Here is a 23,384-nt window from a genome sequence, read left to right on the forward strand (position 1 = left end):
CAATTTATCACTCTCCCAAGGCTTGATAAATCTGGGCATTAAACAGCAAATTATTTCAGAATGCCACAGATTTGATAAATAAGTGGTGTTTAAAGGGGATGCGGATGAAAGGGAGAAACTAGGGGAAGAAAGCATAAGGGATCACTGAACGCCACTCATGGTTATTAGCTGATTATTGGCCCTCATTCCGAGTTGATCGCTCGCAAGGCGATTTTAGCAGAGTTACACACGCTAAGCCGCCGCCTACTGGGAGTGAATCTTAGCTTCTTAAAATTGCGACCGATGTATTCGCAATATTGCGATTACAAACTACTTAGCAGTTTCAGAGTAGCTTCAGACTTACTCGGCATCTGCGATCAGTTCAGTGCTTGTCGTTCCTGGTTTGACGTCATAAACACACCCAGCGTTCGCCCAGACACTCCTCCGTTTCTCCGGCCACTCCTGCGTTTTTTCCGGAAACGGTAGCGTTTTTAACCACACGCCCCTGAAACGCCGTGTTTCCGCCCAGTAACACCCATTTCCTGTCAATCACATTACGATCGCCGGAGCGAAGAAAAAGCCGTGAGTAAAAATACTATCTTCATTGTTAAATTACTTGGCGCAGTCGCAGTGCGAATATTGCGCATGCATACTAAGCGGAATTTCACTGCGATGCGATGAAATATACCGAGCGAACGACTCGGAATGAGGGCCATTATACTGTCTCCCACTGAAATATCTTTATCCAAAGGTAGGGAAACATTTTGAGGTTAGAGTCCCTTTAATATATCAGACTGTCAGATGAGTGTAATTTCAGTTCATGTGTATGATTCAGGCAAATATCAGCTGCAAACCTTTTCATCATTGTGCACAATTAGCAAGATTGCATTAACAGCATTCCTTAGAGAAGACATAACACCTTTCCTCCACTAGGGAGGTTAAGCGAGAATAGGGGACAAATGCTGGTAATATTGCACAACGCTGTACTTGCAGATGTGACCATTAGATGTGTAGCTGGCAGGCATGTTTCACATCAAGAAGCTCATGACTGAGAACCGTGTAATCATTGATTTCTAATGTCTTGTGTTGATGGAGGCAGTGCAGGTGGTGGTAAGGAGATCCTCCGGCCAATCTGATGCTGACATGGCAGCTTTCTGAAATACTTGTGTTTAGGGACCCAGGCATAATGGGGATCAGAGCTTCTTAGGATCTAGTTATTAGGGGATGGCTATTAGAGAGAACATGTTCTAAAGAAAACGCTGTTCCACAGTGATGTGACTGGCTCAATATTAGGCCAGCCCACAAAACTGCGGCTGCCTCCTGTGACTGGTGCACTTTATTAATGCACATAGCTTCATGTTTGTTTTTAATTGCTGCAACTTTATATGATCCCAAACCCCCCCTCCCTGCAGCCTAACCCTAACCCTCTCTTCCCCGCAACATAACGTTCCCTCTCCCACAGTCTAGAGCAGCGTAGACTTAACATCCTCCCCCTGCGGCCTAAAGCTAGGATTCCCCAGAATAAATATGTTTGGGATGTCGGTGGTCGGGATTCCGACGCTGGCATTTCATCCCTTATTCCGGCGCTGGCATTTTGGCCGCATGTCGGGATTTCGGCATCAGAATTTCCAGAGCTGGCATCCCAACCACCGGCAATCTTACCACATCCCCCCCAGATAGAGCCATGAGAAATGTGGATGGGTTAGGAAGAGAATGAAAGCAGACAAAAACTATACCTGCACACACCTATTTCAGATACACAAAAAGACTGCTTGTAAGAGAAAAAGTGAAAAGCTTTTTTAAATGAGGGGAGCAGTACCATTACCATGATAATAATATATATATATATATATATATATATATATATATATATGCAGTCCAGCAGCACTCCTTCCCAGCGCGTAAAGCAACATGTAATAGCCAGTGCCCTCCGTAAGAAGCAGCAGCTCCTCCACATAGACCAAGTATTTGGCGGCACTCACGGCTTAAAAGAATGACAATACACAGCGCTTGTGGCCCACGTTTCAATGATATTGAGTCAGGGCGCCCTGATGAAAATGTTGACTCAGTAACATTGACACGTTGGCCACAAGCGCTGTTTATTGTCATTCTTTTAAGCCATGAGTGCCGCCGAATACTTGGTCTATATATATATATTAGTGATGAGCGGGTACGGATCCTCGGGATCCGAACCCGCCCGAACTTCACCTTTTTTTGCACGGGTCCGAGCAACTCGGATCCTCCCGCCTTGCTCGGTTAACTCGAGCACGCCCGAACGTCATCATCCCGCGGTCGAATTCTCGCGAGATTCGTATTCTATATAAGGAGCTGCGCGTCGCCGCCATTTTTCACTCGTGCATTGGAGATGATCGTGAGAGGACGTGGCTGGCATCCTCTCAGTTTCTATGTTCAGTGGGCTGCAAATATCTGTGCTCAGTGTGCTGCAAATATCTGTGCTCAGTGTACTGCAAGTGCAAATATCTACGTTCTCTGCCTGAAAAACGCTCCATATCTGTGCTCAGTGTGCTGCAAATATCTGTGCTCAGTGTGCTAATTGCTTTATTGTGGGGACTGGGGACCAGCAGTATTATATAGTAGCAGAGCCGTCTTAACAGCGGTGTAGGCCCCTGGGCACAGCAATTCACTGGGCCCCCTACCCATGCTCCAGTGGTAGGGGTGGGGGAGCTATCAGCGGCAGCTTTGATGTCCGGCAGGCGGTATCGGGTGTTCTATCTTCTGCTCAGCATGTAGGACCTGAAGCAGTAATTTCTGCTAATTACTCCTTTACTGCACAGATGGGGCTAAACTGTAGAAGGGGGCATTGGGCTGAATGAAGAAGCCCTGGTACATGACTTCCAGGGTGGTCGGGGGTGTTTAATACATAGGGGAGGGGTGGCTAGTGAAGTGGGCTTAATATTTATCATTTTACGGTGGGAGGGCAGCTTGCTTGACTGCAGATATCTCAAGTTCATGAAAATATATTTCTTAGCTTTGAATGGGATAAAAAACTAGAGAGTCCTACCTTTCAGAAGGTTCTGGGGACTTGGGGATCAGAGTTCAGGAACCAGAGCAATTCACCAACGAAAATCTAAAACTGCATATTGGGCATATGGAGCTGGAGCAGGGATCAGCTGCTTGAAGGCTGATATCTCTGGTTCTGGGCATAGTTGAAACAAGCTGCCAATGTCCACTAAAAGGGGAGAGTCCCAGCTTTTGGCTTATAACCTTAGAAATACTCTAAGTCAGAAAGAACCCGAAATATCTGGTTGGGAAGAGCAATTAACAAGCTTGGATGGGGACCACTGCTTTCAAGTCGGATATCTCTGGTTCCCCAGGGCCAATTTTCAAAAATCTGGTACCCCTGGAAAGAGGGGACCCTCAGCTATCAGCCTAGGGCCCTTATTCTCTTGGGGCCCTTGGGCAAGAGCCCATTGAGCCCATACGAAAAGACGGCCCTGTATAGTAGGAGGACAGTGCAGAGTTTTGCTGACCAGTGACCACCAGTATTATACGTTCTCTGCCTGAAAAACGCTCCATATCTGTGCTGCATTGTAGTATATAGTAGGAGGACAGTGCAGAATTTTGCTGACCACCAGTATAACTATATATATAGCAGTACGGTACAGTAGTCCACTGCTCTACCTCTGTGTCGTCAAGTATACTATCCCATCCATACCTGTGGTGCATTTCAGTTTTGCACAGTTTGCTGACCACCAGTATATAATATATAGCAGTACAGTACAGTAGGCCACTGCTCTACCTACCTCTGTGTCGTCAAGTATACTGTCCATCCATACCTGTGGTGCATTTCAGTTTTGCACAGTTTGCTGACCACCAGTATATAATATATAGCAGTACGGTACAGAAGGCCACTGCTCTACCTACCTCTGTGTCGTCAAGTATACTATCCATCCATACCTGTGGTGCATTTCAGTTTTGCACAGTTTGCTGACCACCAGTATATAATATATAGCAGTACGGTACAGTAGGCCACTGCTCTACCTACCTCTGTGTTGTCAAGTATACTATTCATCCATACCTGTGGTGCATTTCAGTTGTGCGCAGTATATATAGTAGTAGGCCATTGCTATTGATATATTACTGGCATATAATTCCACACATTAAAAAATGGAGAACAAAAATGTGGAGGGTAAAATAGGGAAAGATCAAGATCCACTTCCACCTCGTGCTGTAGCTACTGCCACTAGTCATGGCCGAGACGATGAAATGCCATCAACGTCGTCTGCAAAGGCCGATGCCCAATTTCATAGTAGAGAGCATGTAAAATCCCCAAAAAATAAAGCTCAGTAAAATGACCCAAAAATCTAAATCAAAATCGTCTGAGGAGAAGCGTAAACTTGCCAATGTGCCATTTACGACACGGAGTTTCAAGGAACGGCTGAGGGCCTGACCTATGTTCATGGCTAGTGTTTCAGCTTCACATGAGGATGGAAGCACTCATCCTCCTGCTAGAAAACTTAAAAGAGTTAAGATGGCAAAAGCACAGCAAAGAACTGTGCGTTCTTCTAAATCACAAATCCCCAAGGAGAGTTCAATTGTGTCGGTTGCGATGCCTGACCTTCCCATCACTGGACGGGTAGAGGTGGCACCTTCCACCATTTGCACCCCCCTGCAAGTGCTGGAAAGGAGCACCCGCAGTCCAGTTCCTGATAGTCAAATTGAAGATGTCACTGTTGAAGTACACCAGGATGAGGATATGGGTGTTGCTGGCGCTGGGGAGGAAATTGACAAGGAGGATTCTGATGGTGAGGTGGTTTGTTTAATTCAGGCACCCGGGGAGACACCTGTTGTCCGTGGGACTAGATGGGCCAGGTGTTTGTGTCGGCCACTTGGGTCGCTTAGCTTAGTCACACAGCTACCTCATTGCGCCTCTTTTTTTCTTTGCATCATGTGCTGTTTGGGGACTATTTTTTTGAAGTGCCATCCTGTCTGATACTGCAGTGCCACTCCTAGATGGGCCAGATGTTTGTGTCGGCCACTTGGGTCGCTTAGCTTAGTCACACAGCTACCTCATTGCGCCTCTTTTTTTCTTTGCATCATGTGCTGTTTGGGGCCAAAACGCGTCCGAATCCAAAACACGGCCGCGGAACCAAAACCAAAACACAAAACCCGAAAAATTTCCGGTGCACATCACTAATATATATAAATATATATATATATATATATATATATATATCATATATGTATAACTTTATTTGTATTCTGGTGTACAGGGCATTAGCTCTGTTCATTTACTGTTCATTTAGAAGAGCTGCACTAAAAGAAGAACAGAACATAGTTTTCTTTGGGTATTCTTTTCCTGAGATCCCATCTATACCACAAGGTAGTGTTAACTGAGGAGTCAATAAAATGTATAAAACATTTGTAACAGGGCCAAGCTGTTTGAACTTGAAGATATATATATATATATATATATATATATATATATATATATATTGTTTTAAATGTATCATAACCACAAACTGAGGTGAGAAAAAGCAGTAATATTAGTGTGCGAACTGAATAGGTCTTTTTGTCCCTGCTCTTTATTTTCAAATAGAGATATAATATAGGCATGAAAATAGCAAATTTTATTACTCTTTCTGCGATATTATAAGAAATTCAAGAATGAAATGGTGCAAATCTCAAAACTGATAGCAATTTCTTAAAACTGAACATACTGGATTCAAAGAAATTTCCTAACTTTCTATGCAAATGCTGAAACATTTAAAAAAAATACCTTTCTGCCTCAGGATATAAGAGATATTTCTGAAGATAATAATCAAGCTTTTCATTTTATTCCCTCTCCAGCATTCTGCATCTCACGATGAAACGTCTAATTAAATATTTTCCACTTTGCTAAAACACTTCTCCATTTATTATCTTCTGGTTAAAGTCTCAAAAAAAACCCAGTTGCAGTGACACGAATCAACGGCACGAAAAAAAAAAAAAAGAAGAACAAGTTGAAAATAGTAACTGTTTCTCATAGCCATAGGTAATATAAGGTATTCTCAGTTCCCACCGGTGTTTATCTGAACTGTTCCTTATTATATATCACCCCTCTAGTGAAATATGCCAAAACACCCACTCCCAGAAATCACAGGATATTCATATTATCTAAATATATGTCAAACTTTATCAAATAACCTGTAAAAGGTGTGTAATTTTCTTCTCATCTTCACTTACACAAGATCTTTCTTGTGTGAGAGTGGAAAAAAATGACAATATTTAACGCTAATGTGTTGGGCTCTTGTTTACGTAATTAGTGGACAGGATGGAAGCACTTGCAGAAATTAATTGAATATTGCATTCTGTAGTGGTAGTACAAGAAGAGTGTCAGGGCATGCTATATTAATAATGATAACAAAGCTAATTACGGCATCATTATTACATGACAGCTTTCACGTGGAGTATTTCTTCAGTACTTGCAGGAGTATAAACAATTTGTTTCACATGTGGAAATGTAATTAATTTTTCTTACCTAGTTTCAGAAATACGATAGGAAAGCTGTAACACAAATTCTGCATAAAACATGTTTTTGGAGTTGGTGCATTTTATTGGTTTGCAGCAACCCCTAGAAATTCAGAGATATAAAGTGTGATTTTTTTTTAAAGTATTTGATATAATTTTATGAAGAAGAATTATTGCAGTTTGACTTTTTAAATACAGAAAGAGACATTGCACATTGTGACTGGAGCTGCTGTGCTTAGGGTTTCCTATGCTTCTTGCAAGGCAACTGCTTTCCGCAGCATGTACCTACTACTGGGTAATTAATTATCAGGCCATATAAGCTGGGATGTAATGAAGTCCGAGTTCAACGGCCGTGCGGGATGCCGGCTGAACTCCGACATTTCTTAAAAGGGGCAGTCATTTACAAGGCAAGGTTTAGCCTTGTAAATGATTGGCCCTTTAAAAAACGAGTTTGGCCAGCATCCTGCACAGCTCTAAACTCGGAATTCATTACATCCCGGCCCTAGTCTATGCCAACATTAGTCATACTTAACATTATTAACAGTATAGACGGTGTAATGTTAGCATTACTGCCTCACAGCACTGAGGTCATGAGTTCCACCCCCCACCATGGCCCTAATTGTGTGGAGTTTGTATATTCTCCCCGTACTTGCGTGTGTTTCCTCCGAGTACTCCGGTTTCCTCCCACAATCTAAAAATATACTGGTCCCAACAAAAATTAACCCTAGCATGAATGTATGTGCCTGTACATGTGGTAGGGAACATGGACTGTAAGCTCCACTGGGGTAGGGACTGATGTGAATGGGCAATTGTTGTCTGTAAAGCACTGTGGAATATGTGTGCGCTATATAAATAACTGGTAATAAATAAATAATAAATAATACAGTATAGAAGATGGATGGGTTCAGAAAATATAGCAGTTCCTTTTCTGTAGAATGTGAACTCCCCTAGTTTCCACAGTTATTTGGAAACAGCAGTGGAAAGTGAAGAGGACGCAAACATTGGATCAAGGTCCTGCAGCCCTAAAGCTACATCCCAAATATTCAAATACTATAAGAGAGAGATTTTAAAAAGAAGTTACATAAATGTATAGATATTTGAGCCAGCCTTACTTTAGACAGGCTGGGATGGTTCTCATTACTAACAAAAATAAATACAAAGTAGTGGTTCTCAGTACTAAAATGGACACCAGCAGTTTGCATTGGAACTAGTTCCTGAACTGTCTGTGCAGGAATGTGATTTACTGACCATGAAGATCACACACAAATAGGGACTAACTGATTCTCGACATGTGGAAAAACAAATTAACAATGCTGGTCTTTACGTGTAGCTTACAGCCCCATTGAAATGAATATATGGGAAAAATCTATAACTACAATGCTGAAAGTGCCCTTGATGGCAGGGGTGACAAAATGCATTGCCAGGCCTTATAACACAAATTGGATTTAGGTCTAGCCTTCAGGCCTACACACTTCTTATGAGCAAGGCCATCTTAACGTACAGGCACACTGGGCAGCTGCTCAAGGCCCCACGAATTTAGGGCTTCAGTACAGGGGCGGGTGGTATTCACACAATCATAGCAAGCAGGCAGCATACTCTACCTGCCTCCCAGCCTGCAGCCAGACAGTGAATGGCTGTCAGCATGCTGATTGGTGGATGGGAGGAGCTATCCACCAGTCAGAGTGCTGACAGCCATTCACTGGATGGAAGCATATGGGGAGAGGGCACAGGACTGCAGAAGGGGCGTGTTAAATATTTTTTTATTGATACCTGTGAATGGGTGGGTAGGGGCACCAGTGCATTGCTTTGCCCAGGGCCTACAATGCTGTTAAGACAGTTCTGCTTATGAGCATGTCAATCAGACAAGCAGAAGAGGCCTTCTCAGAAGAACAGAGCAAGAGAGACTTTGGGGAAGAATGAGGGTGGGGCTTAGATGTTTAGGGACAATCTGATATTTCTGAGACCTCCTCACCTCTGTCCCATAGCTTAAGGGACATGCATTGGATTAATTGAAATGGAGGAAGCAGTTTCCAAAAATGGTGATGCAATGTAATTGCGATAATAAATACTAATGTGTATGGACTCGAATTAAACAATGGTGTTTTTTTCCATACAGTTGCATAGTTTGTACTTGGATTTTTTTTTTTTTTTATGTAAAGCATAGCATTTAAATACAAGTCGGTTAGGGTCCTAAAGCCTAAAACTACTGTTGTGGTTAAAACTATGTATAATTTACAATTAGTGGGATTTAAAGATTTAATTTGCCTTAATTTAATTTGACCATTTTTTTAAATTAAGTGTTAGTAAATTTACTTATGGTTGGCAACTATGTCAGTGTATTGATTTGTAAAAAATAAATAAAAAAAGGATGTAGATGGTTATGATGGTTTAAACCTGGATTGCCTAGGTATGGTGCTTATTGACTGCTATGCATGCAGTACTAAAGCCCAACCTAAATTATGCTGGATTAATTTACTGCCAATACTCAACACTTAAAAATGGACCATAACTTATTTTTTATTAGTCTACTCCCTCCCAAAATGAGCACTATCTCTGCCCATATAATAGTGTATCTGTATCAGCGACTGCCACTCCCCTTCTCGTCCTCACATAGTTACACACACAGCTTCAGTAACAACAAGAGCAGTGAATGCAGGTTAGGATGGGTAAGATGTAATTGGTCAGCAAAATTACCTCCACCAACACTCTGTCTCAGATGGTGCCAGGATCACAGCCTAGTACTGTAATGTACATTGCAGGGCCTAGGTACAATATAAAACAGTAACATAAAATAAATTGTATAGAATTTTGCGAACTATATTGGGAAGTCTGTGCCTCCACCCACATCACACCCATACATTTAATACAATTACAATGACAGTATGATATATTTAAATCTGGCAATAGGATTGAAACTACATTGTAAATTACTGTATATACCTATAGAGTCTGCATTTATGGAAATATCTTCTACTGGTCATAAGTCATAGTGGTTTTCATTTCTAGGACAACATTCATTGATTTAGAGAATTAGAGGATGTTGGGAATCTATTTTAAATACTCTGCTTAAGTGAAATCTCATCCATTTAATGAGCTACTGCTGGCCTGAATTGGTGTATATTGCCCTGTTCATGCCAGGCTCTGTACTGTAATACCATACACAAGGTTATAGGGTGCCAGTAACTTCCCAACACATTATACATAAGACAGATAGCAATACACCAACATGGCTTGCTGGAAGAAGGCTGTCTGTTTTCAGTCATCCCAAAGTCACGTTTAAGCAGAAACCCTTCAGCTTGTATAACAGTTGATAGGTTATACAATGTGAAGGGGTCTGGAAGGTCGTCTTTTATAGTTATCTGCCCCAACCATCCTAGCACAACTCTCCAAGGAGACTCTGCTCTGTCACACAAACTGCCCTCCTTGGCTTTTGCTCTCCATCTGATCTGACAGGGGAAGGTCTCCCAGTTCTCATACAAGTTCAAATAAAACCACATGTTGCAGGCTGGAGCAGGCTGGATGTAGAGGTATGATAATTCTGTCTTGGCCTGAGAATGTTTAGTTGGCTGGAGCTGGCCATTTGTCTGGTCTGTGTCAGAGGCTTTACTTCATTCCCAGTGGAGGGGAATGTCAATGCCTTAAGAAAACAGTGTCATTGCAAGGGCAGCCAAGATTAGCTAAACAGTGGGGATATTCCATTATCAAAGAGCAAATGTGTGGTAACCCTTAGGAACCATTCACCCATTTGTTTTATTGCCTACCTGGAGTTGAACTAGATCAAGCAAAGGTACAAAGTGTCCCCGCAAGTGCAGATGTGATGTCACTAAATTGTGTTTGCAGACTGTGCACCTACCTGTACAGAACCTTTCACACAGCATGATGGGTGCACTGAACTGACCCTCACTGCTGCATAATAAGTATTCATCACATACTGCACAGGTTCTGCAGAACAACCAATTTATTTTATGGGACAGAGACAAATTGAAATGAACAAGAAGGAGTAGGAACTGAAAGCTCTGCAAAGTTTGAAGAAACACAAAATGACTTGGCTGTAGCAGCGAGTAGTAAGTGTCACGGGTGTGTCATTAAATGAGGCTGTATTACTGAACAGGGATCCGCAGCCACAGAAGGAAACATTGCACCTGCCATAGGCAGTGTTTATTTGAGGATGTACCTTTGCAAGGGCTTCTTACCTCTATTTCTCCAGCACCCTAAAAATCTTATTTTGCTGATTTTAACATCCTATGTTTTATAATATAATAATAAAAGTTAGTTATTAAATATTCATAGGTTAACTCAGAGATACATGCAAGCCTGTTTTGCAGACAGATCTTGTTTTTTGTTTTTGTTTTACACTGCACATGCTCTGTAGACGGGCAACGCTAGTTTGAGCAATTACGGGCATTTCTGCACTGCAGCTGATGGATCTCTTGCACCAGGTAGGGGGCTGAGGCAAATGTGCGCTGAAGAAGACTACTTCACAAGTGAATGGATAGGGGGAATTGCTTTTGCATAGATGCACGGAGACTGAACACAGGCGAAGATTAGCATGTGGCCGAATCTGCAGCATGTGGCCGAATCTGCAGCCTACTTACATGCAACTCTAAATCAGTCCATCAATTAGGTTACAGTGTTTCCTGCAGACAGACGCACTTTTTCTCTTGTGTATCTGTAAATGTGATAGTGAGGCATGCTTAGGGGTATAATATCTAGAGATGTGCACATCCCTCCGCCCCCCACCAGCACCCCCTATGCCCCTCCCCTTTCCCCTCAAGTGCTTTGGTTCAAATTTGGGTTTTGTTTCAGGTAAAAATCAATTTAAAAAAAATTGATAATCATTCATAAAAATCGATTAAAGCAGCTAAAATCTTGTCATTTTTAAAATCCCAAACATTTGAAATCGGAATTCCAAACCGCGGGAAGATCCACACCAGGACTCCTAGGGTGATCCTGACTTGGTTTTGGTTCAGATCCACAAAATTCAAGTGGATTCATATTTCTGAAGACACAAACCATACATCTCTGCTAATATCACAAGGATAAAAATTGTTTTTACATATCTACTTAGCTGGGACAGTGCTTCTTATAGCCACCTGTTATAGCGAAGAGACAATGTGACAGAGATCGCTATGACTGTACTGCTGGGTTTGTAACTTGCACATTTTCGGTAATTAGGCATAATAAAATCTCTATGCAAGGGGAGGAACATGGTAGACCCTATTCTAGCGATACGCTGTAGGGTTAAAATGGCTAACACCATCTTTAGATGGCAAAACATATTGGATTCTAGATTGCCTGGTAAGTTTTCCCAGGTATCAGGTCTATAGATCTACACTAAAAAGGTCTACAGTCAATTGGTCGACAACTAATGGTCAACATGCATTAGGTTGATGGGGTCAAAAGGTCAACAGGGTCAAAAAGTCGACATGGTCAAAAGGTCAACTTGACAACCTATTCTTTGTTGATATTTTGACCCTGCTGGCCTAATGCATGTCAACTATTAGTGGTTGACCTATTAACTGTAGACCTTTCTAGTATAGATCTAATAATCCACACCCATTTTCCCAGCATCCAGTCTATAGCTTTACTCTAAAAAGGTCTACAGTCAATAGGTCGACTGCTAATGGTCGAAATGCACTAGGTTGACAAGGTTAAAATGTCAACATGTAAAAGGTAGACTTTTCAAAAGGTCAAAAGCGTCAAAAGGTCGACATTACAATGGTCAACACACATATATCAACACATTTTTTTAAAATAATTTTTTTCAACTTTTTCATACTTCACAATCCACGTGGACTATGTTTGGGTATAATAACCTTTCCTGAAGCATGGAGAGCAAAGCCCATGACCGTACCCACTAACGGGGCTTGTTTGTGGCAGAAAAGTGACAAAATACCCCCAAAAATTGGGTCTACCTATTTTGTGTTGACCTTTTAACCATGTCGACCTTTTATACTGTCTGCCTATTCCGTGTCGACCATTTTACCCTGTCGACCTAATACATGTAGACTATTTGTAGTCGATCTATTGATTGTATACCTTTTTAGTGTAGATCTAATAATCCACACTCAGTTTTGCAAAAATATCTTCCCTATTGAGAACAATGAGGATCAGTGGCAGATTTTGCCTATGGACTGCAGCCTCCCCAATAAAATCCGACACTTCAGTGAGCTCAACTGAGCCAGCTGCAGTCTGTGTGACTGCACTGGCTCAGTGTCTTCACTGTGACTGTCAGTGACTTCCTATTGGAAGTCCTACCTGCCAGTCAACCACAGGACAGGTAGTCAAATGCAGGGCCAGATTACCAATGGGGCAGATGAAGCTACAGCTCCAGACCTCCACATAAAAATAGGCCCGTCATCATGGCAGCATGATGATGACCAGCCATCAGCTGGCCACATAGTTGTCCATAAATAACTATTTAGATTACATTTCTATTTTTCTCACAAAATGATGCAATTTTTATATTTGTACATAATTAGGGAGACATTGGAGCTTATATTGTAGGGGGTGTACCCACCCATTTGGCTCTGGCCACACCACACAGCACTTGTCACACCTCCTCGATTCTCACAATAGGCCCTTGAATATTTTCAGACCTGGGCCTATGTGGCCTTTAATCTGACCCTGGAAGGTGTTCCCCCCTCCAGGACTGCCATACCGGGCTTCCTGTAGGAAGTCACTCCCTGTCTGATCGTCAGCCCAACGCAGCTCCTATGGGCTGCAACCGTTACAGTCCCGAGAAGCCGGGGGTTTGCACATGCACATTCAAGCCGCAGCTTGTGCGCTAGTCTCAGCACTTGCCAGAACCATTGCACAAGCGTGGGACCGGCTCTCTCCTCTGTCTCTCAGGCATGGGAGGCGGAAGCCCCCCTGGTCACAAAAGGTAGGAGCTGCAGCTGATGAGGACTGTTATCAGGAATTTCTTAATTTGACCTGAAATGACAGATAACTAGTCTTAATAAACTGACCAGTTAGTAATGTATGTTTTGTTGCAAGATACAGTATATGCTAGAGATTCTCACATCAACTGTGATGTGCAGATGGAGCATGCATTTACAAATGGTGCTGCCTATGTTATATAGAATAAATTATATTTATTTATTTATGTAATTATTTGTTTTCAGTTACATTGATTTCTATATATATACTTGCTTTATCCACTGTTGACACATTCAAAACACTTTCCACTATACTCTTATCCTTTGCCAGCTCCTTTTGGTTTCTTATGCATAGAATGCAGTCTTATTTTCAGATGGTTGCAAAGATTGTGACTACTATATCATAAACTCTATCCCCACTATATACCCATCATCACCCAAACAAAGTGAGTTTTGTTGTTTAAAAACAGCACCAAACACCTTTATTTGCAACAATGTCACCCTTTTTGCAACATTTTACCTGACATGTGACTGGATGTGAGTGCTTCTGATATTACAAATTTCCCCACTGTGTTCAAACAAGAGCTTCAGTAAATTGATGGTCTTATCATGTCCATGAATGGGACAGTGCCTCTAGTGGTGAAATGAAATAAAGAATAAGTTACATTAACTTTAAAATATTGCTCTCATATGGGAGAACTTTATTGTTTAATATTCAGAGAGGTGAGTTAACCAAAATTGTACTGTACTTACTTCCCACACTCCTCCTGTCTCCTGTAGCACCTTACTCATCTTCATGAGAGTGGCCATGACTTGGCTGACAGACATGATGATGGTAACCCGTCTGCAGGATATCTCAGCATTCCATTGTTTGCTATACCTGCTGTGAATGGAATGCCTGGACATGCCACAGAGGTGAATTTATTATATTGCTATGTAGATGCACTCATATAATAACCATGGTATCTGCCCAAAATAAGCACACCCACCCAGGATGACCCCCAACCATACTAAATACTAATATATACATTATGAATGGAGATTAAGCAATAATATTTTGGTTACTTTAATAAAGCAGTAGGCCATAGGATCCTTGAGAGCACTCATAACTAAGTATATTTCAACAAAAAATTTATGGGTACATACCACACAAATAAGACTCATATAAGATAACTAAAGTACAGTTAGCAACAAGTAGAAAAGAGCGGACTCCCCCACCCCACCCCCCACCCTTCATTTTTAAAACATGCAGTGATTGACTGCAATGTTATTTTGTTTATATTTTGTCATCTGCTGACATTCCAGAGAGAGGATCTGGATAGCCTTTAATTGAATTTCTCTTGTCATGGTTCTATTTTGCTTCATTGGGAATAATATGGAATACTGTAAGTGTTAGCACTGTGAAGAATGTTGAGTATTAATATACAGCAGCTGCCAGTAGAACACAGGGAGAAATGGTGAGAGTTGGTTTTAAACTAACCTTGATGTACTCATATGTAACCGATTACACTACTGAGGAGTGACTAATTCGGCATGGCTCGCTATTCAGAGAAACAGCAAACTGAGCGATTATCAATCGACTGCGCGTGCGTAGCATTCACATTGCGCACATGCAAGGGCTAATAGCGACAGAAATAGCATACAGATCATAATCGCAATGTAGCCGCTGTTTGACTCACTGGAAGCCGGTGTTTCTAGGCGGAAAACTGCCGTTTTCTGGGTGTGTCAGAAAAAAAACGCAGGTGTGCCCAGGTGTTTTTGGGGGGTGGTCTTCTGTTTGCCGGCGGTCGGGCTCCCGGCGCTCAGTATACCGGCGCCTGGAGCCCGACAGCCGGCATACCGACAATTATTTTCCTTCGTGGGGGTCCACGACCCCCATAGAGGGAGAATAAAATAGTGTGGCGCGCTTAGCGCGCCACCGTGCCCGTAGCGTGGCGAGCGCAGCGAGCCCGCAAGGGGCTCATTTGCGCTCGCCAAGCTGTCGGTAAGCCAGCGGTCGGGCTCCCGGCGCCGGGATGCTGGTCGCCGGGAGCCCGACCGCCGGCCAGCCGTAGTGAACCCTTTTTGGGGAGGGTCTCTGACATCAGCGCAGACCACTTCCAGACCGTCTCTGTCGCTGATTAGTGGCAGTCTCAGACCTACTCACATTTGCTCAGACAGCAAAGATTCTTCGATGTTCCGGGAATTGTGTATGCATCTGCGAGTGGATAGCGAGCTGTGATGCATTCGCAATTTTGCACAGGAGTTTTGTTCTTTCTACTCACAGACAACTGCAATTTCTCTGAATAGCGATCCATGCTAAATTAGGCCATGAGTTCTCCAGATACGGTTGCACTTGTTGTCCTTACAGAATGAAAGCTGCGCCAACTTTCTCCGGTGCATTTGATGACTTTCTTGTGACTCATGCATCTAAAACAATGAAAAATTCCTTTGTCATATTTGTTGCTCTGGGCACTTTTTGAGGTCATTTCTGATTTTGAGTTCCCTTTTGATTTACAGAATTTTGACACATTTAGCAACTCAATCTGTCTCTATCAACAACTGCCACTGACAGGAACTATTTTCTTCTGAACATCTTTGATGTCACATTATCGTCACTCGATATGTCTGGCATGATGGGATTGCCGCAGTGCTTTACTGAAATATTTAAAAGTCTCAGATTCTGTCAACATGTTTGTGTTTTATTTATTATTCTACACACAGTATATGAAAACCCTGCAAACTACAGAATTAAACATTCTAAGTAATAAACATCACTAGTCTCTTCTAAGGCAGCAAATAAGTATTAGTACTGTGAAACGAATACCCATTGGTGTAAGATACATTTTCCAGAAGTCTGTTCTGTACTGCATATTGGCCCATATTCCGAGTTGTTCGCTCGCTAGCTGCTTTTAGCAGCAGTGCAAATGGTAAGCCGCCGCCCTCTGGGAGTGTATCTTAGCGTAGCAGAAGTGCAAACGAAAGGATCGCAGCGCTGCTACAAAAAAAAATTGTACAGTTTCTGAGTAGCTCGAGACCTACTCCATCCTTGCGATCACTTCAGACTATTTAGTTCCTGTTTTGACGTCACAAACACGCCCTGCGTTAGGCCAGCCACTCCCCTGTTTCCCCAGCCACTCCTGCATTTTTATCTGGCACGCCTGCGTTTTTTCACACACTCCCCGAAAACGGTCAGTTACCACCCAGAAACACCCACTTCCAGTCAATCATTCTGCGGCCAGCAGTGCGACTGAAAAGCGTCGCTAGAGCTTGTGTAAAACTGCATCGGCTTTTGTGAAAATACGTCGCGCGCACAGAATTGCCGATTTTCAGCCTGAATGCTGCGCTTCGAACAACGGCAGCTAGCGATCAACTCGGAATGACCCCCATTTTTCATACTATCAGATTCATGCCATTGCAGGAATGCGGTACGTTAATGTTGTATAATAAAGTAATAAAAAACAGTTAAAGCAAAAAGACCATTTACTATTAAAAGTGTGTAGAAAAAAAAATCCTGAAAATTCATTTTGGCCCAATAGTCCTCATTTATAAATAAAAGGAGTGCATACCTCCCAACTTTCTTATGATACGAAGAGGGACACACACGCGGCTTTGGCGCACGCTCCCTCAAAGGGGTGTGACCTATGGAAAAGGGGCGTGACTTCATGGGAGGGCCCTCGATCGCAAGCCACGCACCCATTTTCATCACTGAGGGGGCATGCCCAGTGCTCTGTGAGCTGCTAGCATGCCCCCTCTCCTTCAGTCTCCACTGAATAGACACTGTGCGCATACACACAGAGTCTATTCCCCGCTGCTCTGCTAAGCAGAGCAGCGAGTGCAGGAGCCTCCCAACTTACAGTATGCTGTAGCAGAACCTTCTGCGCACCCACTAAGGCTTAGAAAAAATTGTGATGTGCACCCATCCGGGAAAGCAGGGGGGAGGGGGGATATTTGTCAGCTTCTGCTGCAGAGGCATATTACCGACAAGGTGGTACAGGCAGGTGCGTAGGGTCTGGTGGTCATTGGGGGCCCAGCAGTGGCGTAAGTTCGTCCCAGATGCCCGGAGGCAAAATAAATATTGGTGCCCCCCTCCCCAATATATATCTTGCCGACTCCCGTCATTCTTCACAATCATAACACCGTTTGCTTGAAGAAAATTCCAAAGGACATTTCTTGTGGTGAGAGCTGTTCTTTGCAATAATAGGACTTCTGGGTTTATGACCCGGAAGCCTATCTGCGCATGCGTGGGCTGACGTGCGCTGTTTGAGGGTGCAGGGATGGATCCAATTGGATCCCTTTCAGTAAGGAAATGCAATAGAAGCCCATAAACTTCTATAGGGCAGCACTATCTAAAGATGATGTTTCCCACTGCATCCTAACCCTGGAATCTAGGCTTGGTGCATATGTGGTAAACGGTCAACCCGCATTTTTGGAGGTTTGCCCGCATTTTTAACCTTGAGCTGATGATGCAATGGAGGCGCAGCAGACCAGTGCCATCTTAAGGCTGAAAGTGATGTAGGGCCTATTATGTGACCAGTACTGCCACAGAACAAGCAATTATGGGAGCTGAGGGGGGATGGGACGGACACTGAAGGACTTGGTAAAGGGGGGCAGATAGAGAAACGGTAGTTAGAACAGCAGGGGGGAGCGGGGGGGGGGGGGGGCAGACCAGAGTGGAGGATGGGATAAGGCAGAATGGGGGTGATTGGTGACTACTATAAATATATATATATATATTTTATATAGAGGTTGATTCTGGCAGCACTCCCAACACATGTATTACAGTCCCGATGCCTTCCTAGACCCGTATAGCCACGGATCAACCTGCTGGTGTTTGCATTTATTACCAGAGTGCCACCGGCATTGTGGTGTATATATATATATATATATATAAAATATCCACACACATATTTTATATATATATATATATATATATAGGTTGATTAGAAGAAGGCGGCACTCAGTCAGACTCTTATTGAAGAATTTGGGTCATTTATTTAGACCATGTAGGCCGACATGTTTCGGGGTGAACCCCCGTCCTCAGGGCCAAAAACAGCTCATTTGCTGTTTTTGGCCCTGAGGACGGGGGTTCACCCCGAAACATGTCGGCCTACATGGTCTAAATAAATGACCCAAATTCTTCAATAAGAGTCTGACTGAGTGCCGCCTTCTTCTAATCAACCCATATAGTGGCTATGGTCACCAGGAGGGCACCGCAGCAATTATTTTATCCACAGTGGACACTTACTAGCAGCACATTCAAATGCTTCACAGCTCCATATATGCCCTTAAATTTTATGTATATATGTGAATTTTATTATTCATTTTATTTGATGTTTAGTAAATAAATTCAAGTATGCTTTTACAATCATCCACAGTTTTTTAATTATTTACTATTGGAGAAACAACCAGCGCCGGCTTTAGTACATCACGTATAAGGGGTGTTTAATATTACACATCTGGGTGGGATCACTCACGATATTAGTATTATCATGATTAGTGTGCACATGCTACACGCAACAATTATGATGTTTATTTATGGCCAGTAACACTTCGGCACATGCTATTTGATTATCACTTTTTTGCACTGCTTTTCCGTCAGCTCCAAATGTTACCAGGGGCGGCCGGGACGCTCGAGATGATGTCATTTCCTGGCAACCGCAATCAGGAACTTACCGGAAGCCCGGTCCCACGCCAGCTCCTGCTGTCCGATGCTGCGGTCGTAATGGTGGTTGTACACATAGAGGTAAGGTGTGTTGCACTGTGTGGGTTTGTTCTTCTTTTTCACAGCATACAGCCTTGACAAAAGCGCCCTGCGCGGCGCTGAAACGTTGGCAAAGCTATGCCTTTTTGATATGCGATTTCTCACTAAACTCTGTTATTTTTTGCATCAAGTCCCCAGAGTGCCGCCTGGTTCTTCCATTACTTGGGAGTGTGCTAACTAACCCTCCCTAGGGACCACAGTGACTGTGTATATATATATATATATATATATATATATATATATATATATACACGTGTGTGTGTGTGTGTGTGTGTGTGTGTGTGTGTGTGTATATATATATATATATATATATATATATATGCTTGTATGTATATACATATATACAAACATACCTTTTTTATAGGCACTGTACTGTAGTGTTCTGAACAAAGTCAAATTGTTCCTAGTCAGCAGCAGCAGGAGCCAGTCCCAGATCAGTATCAGCTGGATGGCTCACTCATGGTCTGAGCAGACACATTGGGCACAGGGGAGAGCCTCAGCTCCGGGTGCGTCTTCTAGTCGCGGTACGAACGCAACACTGGCTCGCACGTGTGTCCAACAATACCCCGCCCGCCCGCCTGCAGCAGCAGCGGCAGCGGCAGTGCCTCTACAAATTCAGACAGCCACTGTGACTGCAGCCGCGCATATCATGTGCCGTGCTTTCCCGGGAGTGAGCTCTGGAGGGTCATCGTTACAGCCCGCGGCTGGCTGGTTTACAGGAAGGAGTCAGTTTGACTCATTGAAGCCGGCACAGAAATGGAGGCGAACTGCCCCCTTCAAGGCAGGAGCCCGGCGGCAGCAGACTCCGCTGCCTCCCGGAGTTCCGCCTCTGGGGCCCAGTGCCCTCCTGCTGCCAACATTCAGTGCTGCAGCTTGACCAGGGTGCCAATGTAGGGACTGTGCATTGGGGCATACCGAGTGCACAAGTGCAGTGCAGTGCATTGCTGGGAGCTGAATAAGTCTGCTGAGCTCTAATTGGTGGAGCTCATCACATGCTTTTCTGACTTGTGGAGGAGATCAACAGCAGTCTCATGGGAGGGATTCATCAGAGTAAGGCAGAGCTTGCTGGGCTTGTGTAATGTTTGCTGAATGCTGAGGGCTATATTTAATATATAGAAACATACATAGAAACATAGAATTTGACGGCAGATAAGAACCACTTGGCCCATTTAGTCTGCCCCGCTTTTTTTTATCCTTTAGGCAATCTCAATCCTTTTTGAACATTAATTCTTTGTAAGGATATTCATATGCTTATACCAAGCATGTTTAAATTGCTCTACAGTCTTAGCCTCTACCACCTCTGATGGGAGGCTATTCCACTTATCCACTACCCTGTCTGTGAATTAATTTTTCCTTACATTTCCCCTGAACTTCCCTCCCTCCAGTGTATGTCCTCGAGTTCTAATACTTCTCTTCCTTTGAAGAATGTTTCCCTCTTGAACTTTAAGACCCTTGATATATTTGAAAGTTTCTATCATGTCCCCCCTTTCCCTTCGCTCCTCCAAACTATACATGTTAAGATCTTTTTGCCTTTCCGGGTAAGTTTCTTGATGCAGGCCATGCACCATTTTAGTTGCCCTTCTTTGTACACTCTCTAATGTATTTATATCCTTCTGGAGATATGGTCTCCAGATATATATATATATATATATATATATATATACGCGACGGTGTGAAGAGCGCTCGTAGGGCGCGATGAAGCACCTAGCATATATATATATATATATATATATATAATGTAGTGATGGGTGCACTCAGAAATAAATAGACGACACCAACGCTGGTAGGGTCGACGTTTCAGGGACTACTCCCTTTTATCAAGAAGTGTTGTCTATTTATTTCTGAGTGCCTCCATTACTACATTACATATGCTCAGCAGAGAGGTTGTGCAATGGATCAAGTTGTATATTACATCTAAGCGTGAGAGCCGGACATTTGTATGTATATATATATACAGGGCCGGTTCTATGATTTGTGGCGCCCCGGGCAAAATATGGGGGGCGTGGCTTCGATTGGGGGCGTGGTCAGCGCGCTGAAAGAAAAAATAAAAATAAATAAAAAGTATACTTACCATCCCCGTTCCTGATCCAGACCCCCTCCGCCGGCGGCGCCGCTCTTCTCCTCTCCTCCTCTCTTCTGTTCTCTTCGATCTATGGGAGAGACGTTATTACGTCTCTCCCATAGAACAGCATAGACACTAGAGGTCAATTATGACCCCTAGTGTCTGTGCCACTATGCTGTGCGGTGCGCGATGACGTCATCGCGCATCGCACAGCAAAGGTCCTCTAGACGAAGGGAAACTAGACCGTAGCGTCTAGTTTCCCTTCATGGAGAGGACCTTTGCTGTGCGGTGCGCGATGACGTCATCGCGCACCGCACAACTAAGGTCCTCTCCATGAAGGGAAACTAGACGCTACGCGTCTGGTTCCCTTCAAAGCGGGGGGGCACAGCAGGGCACTACGGGGGGCACAGTGGCGGATCTTGCCCTGCAGCATACATTCACATTCACTAATATTAGGGACCTAGTGTACCTGATGAGGTTACCTTGAAGAATGGTGGTAGGCTCATAATATTAGCCAATTTTATGCCAAAAAATTTGCATATGATGTATAATTATTACATTTATTATAATTCTAATGGTTGTATAGTTCACCTGTTCTCTTTTTTCTATGTTGTAGTACTAAGTCTCCGCTCGGTAGCACATTCCATTATAAGTCCAGGCCACCTCCCCCTAATATAAGCAGCATACATTCACTGGTGGGGAGATGTATAGAAACCCACTTCGCTCTAAGCTTCGATCCATCAGCAGTATGTATACAACAGTTAGTGATGCTGTACCTGTTATAATTCAATAAACCATACTACGGGTTAAGTAATATGGCTGTTCATAGAATCATCCACTAGTGCAGGCCTGGCAAACCTGTGGCTCTTCAGCTATTGTGAAACTACAAGTCTCAGCATACCTTGTCACATTTTTTCTAAAAGGGAATGCTAAAACAGTGGCAGTGCATGCTGGGATTTCACAACAGCCACAGGTTGGCGAGGCCTGTGCTAGTGTGTGCATTTATTTTTTACTATATTTGCCAACTCACACAATACATACTATTGACACCTCCTATAGTATTATGACCAATGTTGGCCTGGGACATGAAGGGCACACCAAGGAAATGCAGTGGTAGGGGCCCATGCCTACAGATGCAGATAGCCCCCAGAAGTTGTGTGGTCAGAGGCTTTGATAACTTAGTTTACTGGGCCCCTTGTCACTATATAAGAGGATTTTAATTACCTAACGGTAAATCATTTTCTCGTAGTTTGTAGAGGATACTGGGAATCCATTTAGTACCATGGGTTATAGACGGGTCCACTAGGAGCCTTGGGCACTTTAAGAATTGATAGTCTGGACTGGCTCCTCCCTCTATGCCCCTCCCACCAGACTCAGTCTAGGAAACTGTGCCCGAAGAGACGGACATACTTTGAGAGAAGGATAGATAATAAAAGTAGTAAGATTACACACAGAACAATAGGAAAGCCATGCTAACCAGATATGAAACATGAACAGCAATGGCTGAACAAACCAGAATACCAAGTAACAGTGCAGGAAAAACGAAGCATCGGGCGGGCGCCCAGTGTCCTCTACGGACTACGAGAAAAGGATTTACCGGTAGGTAATTAAAAACCTATTTTCTCTGACGTCCTAGTGGATGCTGGGTACTCCGTAAGGACCATGGGGAATAGACGGGCTCCGCAGGAGACTGGGCACTCTAAAGAAAGATTTAGGTCTACCTGGTGTGCACTGGCTCCCCCCCCTATGACCCTCCTCCAAGCCTCAGTTAGATTTCGGTGCCCGGCTGAGCTGGATGCACACTAGGGGCTCTCCTGAGCTCCTAGGAAGAAAGTATATGTTAGGTTTTTTATTTTCAGTGAGACCTGCTGGCAACAGGCTCACTGCACCGAGGGACTAAGGGGAGAAGAAGCGAACCCACCTAAGTGGTGGCAGCTTGGGCTTCTTAGGCTACTGGATAGAGATGAGCGCCTGAAATTTTTCGGGTTTTGTGTTTTGGTTTTGGGTTCGGTTCCGCGGCCGTGTTTTGGGTTCGACCGCGTTTTGGCAAAACCTCACCGAATTTTTTTTGTCGGATTCGGGTGTGTTTTGGATTCGGGTGTTTTTTTCAAAAAACACTAAAAAACAGCTTAAATCATAGAATTTGGGGGTCATTTTGATCCCAAAGTATTATTAACCTCAAAAACCATAATTTACACTCATTTTCAGTCTATTCTGAATACCTCACACCTCACAATATTATTTTTAG

The sequence above is a fragment of the Pseudophryne corroboree genome, chromosome 3 (assembly GCF_028390025.1).
Source record: "Pseudophryne corroboree isolate aPseCor3 chromosome 3, aPseCor3.hap2, whole genome shotgun sequence".
NCBI classification, from domain to species: domain Eukaryota; kingdom Metazoa; phylum Chordata; class Amphibia; order Anura; family Myobatrachidae; genus Pseudophryne; species Pseudophryne corroboree.